The sequence below is a fragment of the Notolepis coatsorum genome, assembly GCF_963971535.1.
Source record: "Notolepis coatsorum genome assembly, chromosome: 13".
NCBI lineage: Eukaryota > Metazoa > Chordata > Actinopteri > Aulopiformes > Paralepididae > Notolepis > Notolepis coatsorum.
The window spans coordinates 97,523,344-97,531,148 of NC_140177.1; the positions used below are offsets into that span (position 1 = coordinate 97,523,344).

The 7,805-nt window shown below is 43.8% G+C and overlaps 1 long non-coding RNA gene across 1 annotated transcript; it reads right to left on the reverse strand.

The window, feature by feature from the left end:
• Positions 1-6,721: 6,721 nt before the first annotated feature.
• Positions 6,722-7,547, reverse strand: LOC311239012. Its single transcript, XR_014620407.1, has 3 exons — positions 7,514-7,547; positions 7,243-7,314; positions 6,722-6,971 (listed from the first exon to the last, which is right to left on the reverse strand). It is a non-coding gene; the product is annotated as an uncharacterized lncRNA (long non-coding RNA).
• Between the last annotated feature and the right edge of the window lie 258 nt (positions 7,548-7,805).

Below are 7,805 nucleotides of genomic sequence, written 5' to 3' on the forward strand. Positions count from 1 at the left end.
AGTGGGTATTGTGTTCCTGTCCAAACGTGTGTCTATTACTGCATATGTGTGTGTCTGTGCTTGTGTGTTCAATGTCTGTGAACGTGTGCACAATCATGGGTATGTTTGTGTGCGTCTGTATCTATATGTGTATATGTTCATGTGCGTGTATGTGCATGTGTGTGTGTGTGCTTTTGCCCGCGCTTATCTTTGACACATCATAAAGCCCTGCTGCCATGAAAGGGTCACATTCTCCTCCTCACAGTTTATCAAACACAAAACCATATTGTTAAAGCTGTCTCATAAAGCCAAGTGAAGTGAGGTGGAGGGAGAAGCACCACCACTGTGCTGTTGAAAAGAACCTCTGTTTCTTCGTTTAATGAATACCGCAGTCTCACCAAACAGATGGACACACGGAAAGAGAGAGAGAGAGAGAGAGAGAGAGAGAGAGAGAGAGAGAGAGAGAGAGAGAGAGAGAGAGAGAGAGAGAGAGAGAGAGAGAGAGAGTAAGGAGACGCCATCGCCTATGGTACATACACCACTTAGAGGAAGTGTGACGTGAATGTCTTTCTTTTGTAGATATTGGCCAGATGTCGAGGCACAGCAAACTCAGAAAAGCACTTTGAATTCAACTCACACAATGCAATATGCTTTATATATATATAATGTGTATATATATGCGCAAACTTCAGTTATTATATATTGTATCTCTTTTTTAAAAGCATATGGCCTTGAGGGCTTTTAATGGTTTATGGGTAATTCAGCACACACATACACATGCACTAGGCATATATTGAATCAGTTCGTAACATGCTCTCTTGCTGTAGAAAGTAAATAGAGATGGACTGGTCTGAGAGACGCTTCGCTTCTAAAATGTGAATATATACTGTGTTTTATAATTTGACAAAAATATATATTCTCTAATTATTATATATTAACATTATTATTATTTAAAAAAAATGTGCATATGGCCTTGAAGCCTTTTAAAGGCGCAAGCTCCCCCAAAATTGGCCATTTTAGTTTTTGAGGACTGCATACTTTTTTTGCAAACCAAAACAACATACTTTATACTTATAGCACATGCATGAGCCTGATCTCTTTTGAAAGATGACATTCTGAAGTTTCTGATTCCAGATTTTTCTTTGACTTTTAGTGCTAACGTAATAGAGTAACATAGGTCTGAACTTGAATTGTAGAAAAACTTGTTAGTAGTAGTTAGTAGTTCAGAGGTAGTATTTTCCCAGAAGGTGGTATGGCTTACAAATCCAGACGGAGCCATAGACTGAAGCCTTGTGTATTACATATCCAGATTTCATAAAGATTCATTCAGAAATGAGTGATTAGGAGTGATTTTGGTCAACTGTGTACAAAGAAAAACTCAGTTTTCTCATAGACTTCAATTCATTTGGCTTCCTGTTAAAGAATTTAGTTGTTCACCTAGATCCCTGATTCACACATCCCCACATGGGGTATCATTGGAAGCCACACTCATTGGCTACAACGATCCACAATCATTTTCGAGATCGGATCTAGATTGACGGAACTACTGCAGCCTGAGTCGGGAGTGGTATTTTGCGCAATACCGTGTACTTTGCACAAGCCTCAAATACCGGCATGTAACTCGAGAACCGCTGAACGGATTTTGTCGCTATCGACAGGCAACAAATAAGCCTTCAATTCGATATATATATTGTATTACTAAATATGCACACCCAAGCCACTAGGGGTCGCCAAAATGCCGGTTGCAAAAAGTCCAAAAAACTTCCCATATGTGGGACGTCACAGCTAAAGAGGTTAGGCTTAAGGACATTTTATATACACACACACACACACACACACACACACACACACATACACACACACACACACACACACACAGGGCCGCCTCAGGGGGTGTGCGAGCAGTGCGGTCGCCTCGCGGGAAGGGGGGCCTCAAAAAAAAAAAAAAAAAAAAAAATTATTTATTTTTTATTTTTTTTATTATTTTTTTATTTTTTATTTTTTTGTGAGGCCCCCCTTCCCGCGAGGCCCTTTTTCATCACAGACCTAAAATCTAGTTTTGCTTATATGCTTATATATTTCACATTAGACTGTGTCTGACTTGTTCCTGCCTCTGCGGCTCTGCAGATTCCGGTTTCTGCGGCTCTGCTGCTCTACAGATTTTAGAATAGTGTTTCCGGGCTCTTCCCGGACCCACGAGGTACAGGGATCTATTCAGCGCTATTCAGAGGAGCGAGTGGATGTCTTTTCAAAAGCAGCATGGATCAGAAGAAATTACACCGTGGGCCATAAGCTTGTTATCAATACCAAGTATGGTGGTTATGCCAACTTTGCCAAGACGAAGAGGATGTTCGGCAGATGGACTGAAGATGAAAGTTGTTGCATGTTAGAAGAACCTTCAGTCAGGCTATAGCTATGTCGGCTAGTACTAGTAGCAATTTGCTAAGGGCAGGGACACGTAACTAGCATTAGCTAATGCTAGCTAGCGTTAGCTAACACTAGCTAGCGTTAGCTAACGCTAGTTACGCATCCCTGCCTTTAGTTAATTGCTAAGTTATCGAGTGCTAACGTGTTGCAGATAAACTAGGACTCCCAAGGACTGGTACTTTTCATCTCCACGGAAAGTCTCCTTCCAACTTTACCATTGATACTGCGTTATGGTGAGTTAATGCAACCTATTCTATTCCCGCCGTGGATCTCTCTCTCTCTCTCTCTCTCTCTGGAGCCAAACTGGCCGACTAGCTGTTGTAGTACTAGTAGCTAACGGTGTGTGGCCTGGTGTCAGCACCTGTATTGCTTTTCTCATGTTGTACAGTTTTTCAGTGGTAGCCGCATAGCTTGCTTCTGCGTTAGCTAATGGTTAGCGATAGCCGGGTTGAGCTAACTGTTAGCCAGTTAGCTGTTTAGCTACGACGTTAGCTGCCGGCTGCACACGTTAGTTTGATGCTATCAGTTAGCCTAGAGTTAGCTGTTAGCTTGTGCTACGACCATTGACATTAGCCGTGAGAATAGCAGGGGGTTCTGGCACTCTGACTACGACATCATCTTTGACAGAAGATGTAGTCGGGCCTGCACCATGACAAGGCTCCGGCCATAGCTTCTTTTTGTCCCGCCAGCGAGAGGCCTTTCATCAACGTGGAGACCTGTGTTGCGGCCTTTCGCCCTGCGTTCCTTGGTGCAGGTAAGATGAATGAAAATGTAATGACATTACCCCACTCTTCCTTCCTTCCCCTCCCGAATGTTTTGTTAATAACGATGTTTTTTCCAGGCAAAACATATGTTACTTCACAACATTTGGAGATACGACATGTGCTGTGTGTGAATTGTCTTGGTCGTTTGTGTAGCTTGGGTAGCGTTGGGCCGTTGGCCAAAGCTGTGTGTGGCCTGGTGTCAGTACCTGGCTAGCCTATTTAGCTGATGTCGGCCATTGGCTCCTTGCTGCTTTGTTTTCTCTGGTATAGACCCTCTTCTCTTTGGATTTAAGTGTTGATCTTTGTCCTTTTGGATCTCTCATACATGCTCTCTTCTCTAACACACACACACACGACAAACACACATGCTCTCTCTCTCTCTCTCTCTCTCTCTCTCTCTCTCTCTCTCTCTTTCTAACACACACAGTCTGCCTATGGCGGCCTTTCTCGATGGCTAGGCTGTGCTCGCTGAGTCTGTACCTAGTCAAGGATCTTCAGTCACAGTGCTCAGGTATTCTGCCACTGTGTACTCTCTGTTTAGGGCCAAATAGCATTTCAATTTATTTCCAATGTGTCTCTCTCTCTCTTCTCTCTCTCTCTCTCTCTCTCTCTCTCTCTCTCTCTCTCTCTCTCTCTCTCTCTACTCTCTCTCTCTCTCTCTCTCTCTCTCTCTGTACACTGTATATTGACTGTAGAACGGGAGCTCTCTCTCGCTCTCTCTCTTGATATATGTTGACTGTATCATGCCCAGCCTCGGGCAGCGCTATTATTTAAGAATATGTTGACTGTATGAAAAAAAAAAAAATGTATATATAATTATTATTATTATTTTTTTTTACCTTTGTGGGGGGGGGGGGGGGGGGGGGGGGGGGGGGGGGGGGGGGGGGGGGGTTAAAATCTCGCACAGGGCCTCGCATTTCTCCCAGGCTGCCCTGCACACACACACACACACACACACACACACACACACACACACACACACACACACACACACACACACACACACACACACACACACACACACACACACACACACACACACACACACACACAAACATGTACAGCATGTATCCATCCACCCCAAGGCCACCTAATCATCCCTTCCCCTTAATTGGCTGTCTCCTGAGCCATTCAGCCATTGTGTAGTGTGATGTGTGCCTGGTGCCAGTGTATGGCAGCAATTGAGCCTGTGTAGCCCAAGGTTGAGTGCTACCAGTGGTGGTAAAGGAGGCAATTTGCACCCTACATTGTGGGGAGCGCTTTGAGTGTCTAGAAAAGCTTTATATAAATGTAATGAATTATTTTTTTATTATCTTTTTCCCCCCCCTCCTTTTTCGGATTTTTCTCCATCCCACTGTTTAATCGTTATACCAATTCCCAACCCCCTTTCTGGTTGTTGCGCACTCCCCCCTACTGTTGGTCCGGGAGGCTGGAGACTATCACATGCTTTCCTCCGACGCATGTGCAGCCAGCCGGCAGCCAGCCTGGCAGTGCAGATTCTCACCGGGAGAGTGTAACGTGTGGAAGGTCACACTACCTCCCTCCAGATCCTACCCTCGCTGTGCAGGCGCCCCGACCGAACTGTAGGGGTCGCTGTCCACAACGCCCAGGACCCACCCATCAGCTTTCCCACCCCTAACACTGCCAATTGTGTTAGTATGAACGACCAGCCAAGCTGATAGCAACGCCGAGAGCTGGATTCGAACCCAGCGTCTCCAGCGTTGAAGGCGAGCGCCTTGCCCACTACACCACCTAGCCGCCCATGAATTCTTATTATTATCCATCTATCCATCTATCCATCTATCTATCCATCTACCCATCTATCTACCCATCTATCTACCCATCTATCCATCTATCCATCTATCCATCTATCCATCTATCCATCTATCTACCATGGCTGAATTATTTGTCCATGGGGTGTGTATGTGTGCATGGATGTGTCTCACATGTGCGCACCCCCGCTTGGATCTGTGCATGTGTGTTTACACGTGCTTGTTCAAGCATGAATAATGCAAAAGCCGTGTCCTGGTGACGTCCCATTAATTGATAGCATCCGCCTGGCAGCCAGCTAACGACCATTGCATCAACATGGATGAATGGCGGGAAGAACTCCTCTCCATGTTTGTGTTATCAGCTACGGGAAGACACACACACACACACACACACACACACACACCACACACACACACACACACACACACACACACACACACACACACACACACACACACACATACACACACACACACACACACACACACACACACACACACACACACACACACACACACACACACACACACACACACACACACACACACACACACACACACACACACACATAAATACAGGCATAAAACACATTTAGGTGTGTTGAAATAACACAGAAGGTGTTCTTAAATAAACACAACTGAACTAACCACTGAATCAGAAAATGTACCCATATCCCAGTAAAATCACCATGGGTGCTGTCATAGTGTCCACTATTCACTGTCTATGAAGCAGCTCCCGGTTTCATCTCTTGATGACATCATCAATAGTCATAGTCTTGATTAGCTGTTTATTCAGCTCAAGGAGAGACGTGTTCATATTTATACATTTAAACTGAGCTGTGAAATATTACAGAAATGACATGTGAATTATTCTATGGTGGACTTTACTTAGTGTAGACACACATAGGCTACAGTTTGCACCTAGATGGATATGCACGGATACACACACACACACACACACACACACACACACACACCACACACACACACACACACACACACACACACACACACACACACACACACACACACACACACACACACACACACACACACACACACACACACACACACCACACACACACACACCACACACACACACACACACACATAACGTCACAGTGACCAAGTGCGTCCACCTTTTTATAGGATTCTATCACATTTGCATAACAATAGCGAATATTACGTACCTTGCGCCGTTTTCATTGGAGTTTTTTACAAAACAACGCTGTTTTATTTGTCCTATATATGCGGATATCATTTAAAAACTTAAATTTTACCATTTTAGTTCCCTTTAGACAACAAACATAATGCTAATGATGCACTTTAATTATGATAATTAGGTGGCCATTCACGGTCACTGTACTGAGGTGACGTGAGGGCGCATTCATAGTTTAACGCTCATGTCTTCAGATCGCATTTTCATCAACTTTTACCGACCTGCTGACCTGTGAACTGTGAAAAAAGGTCTTGGAAAATGGAGTTCTTTTGTTTGAACCTGTTTTCATCCTTTAAAATCAATGCTGCCATCTACTGTCAGCTGGAAGGTAGTGTCGTTTGTCTACCATCTCATCTCAGGAGCAAACAACACCCCCATTTTATTTGTCTAACAAACAAAATATTAATCACAATCACTTGTCACATTAACATTTGTGAGTACATGTGTTTTCAACAAAAATATGACAAATTTAACACAACAGCCAGCACTTCATAAAATTTTATAAACATTATATAAAAAATACAATAAACATAACTTAAAACAATAACTATTTACAGCACACCATACATATTTATAAATTTTTTCATTCGCTCACTCATTCATACACTCATTCATCCAAACACCAGTAACACCAGAAACTAGCATCTTCGTCCTCCTCCTCCTCCCACTGGACACACATGGTGTGGAACCATTTGTGACAGTTGTCACACTGGACCCACGACACCAAACCCTCAGAGTCCACAGGGGGGTTCGCCTTTTTACACCGGCCACACCGCCAGATCCCCAGCTTCTGCCTCTTGGTGGTGTGACCTGCAGTTAAAAAGAAATTTATTATTATGACGCTGCTTGATTACAATATACCAAGGTCCAATAATAAGTAAGGGATAATGTATAGCTACGAGGTCATTGTCGCAAAATAATTGACCGACACGGAGTTTAAAATACCGAGGCGCAGCGCTTTGAACTGGACCACAGTTCAAAGTGCCCCACAGCAATTTGTATAAAATCAGCAAATTTTTTACAAAATAAATAACAATTCATAAGTTTGCCCTGACAAACTCAAAAAACATAAGTAACATGCCGATGGGTGTCGTGGGTCTGGCGTGGGAGGAGGAGGATGTCGATGCTCCTGTTGGTCCAGGAATACAGGAGGCTGCAGACACAAAAAGGGAGCACCACTCAAAAAAATTATTTTGTTTGGTTTGGTAAATATTGCGCTATGAACAGTCTATCAGTGTACTGTGTGTGTGTAGGCCGTAGGGGCAGGTACAATAAGAGTTTTTCTTCCTGTTCCTTTTGGCCATGGACATTTGTAGATCGTGTTTTTTTCACAGTTGTTTGAAAAAGCTTACGGTGGGAGGGAGAGGAAGTTGGCTGGGACACCCGATGGGACTGCGGTGGGACTGCCGGCTCTGAGAAAATGGTTAAGAAACAATAAAACATGATTATTTATTCATAAAAAAATTTATACTTTTTTGCTAACTGAGAATGTTGTCTCCCAAATAACTGTTAAAAGAAAACAAATAAATAAATACCATCCATTATGGCTGTTGGGGAGGAAGAGGTGGAGGGGTGGTGATCTTCCCCTCTCAAAGCAGGCAGGCGAGTGCTGGTGTGGAGGCTAGAGGCGGGCAGCAGACTGTG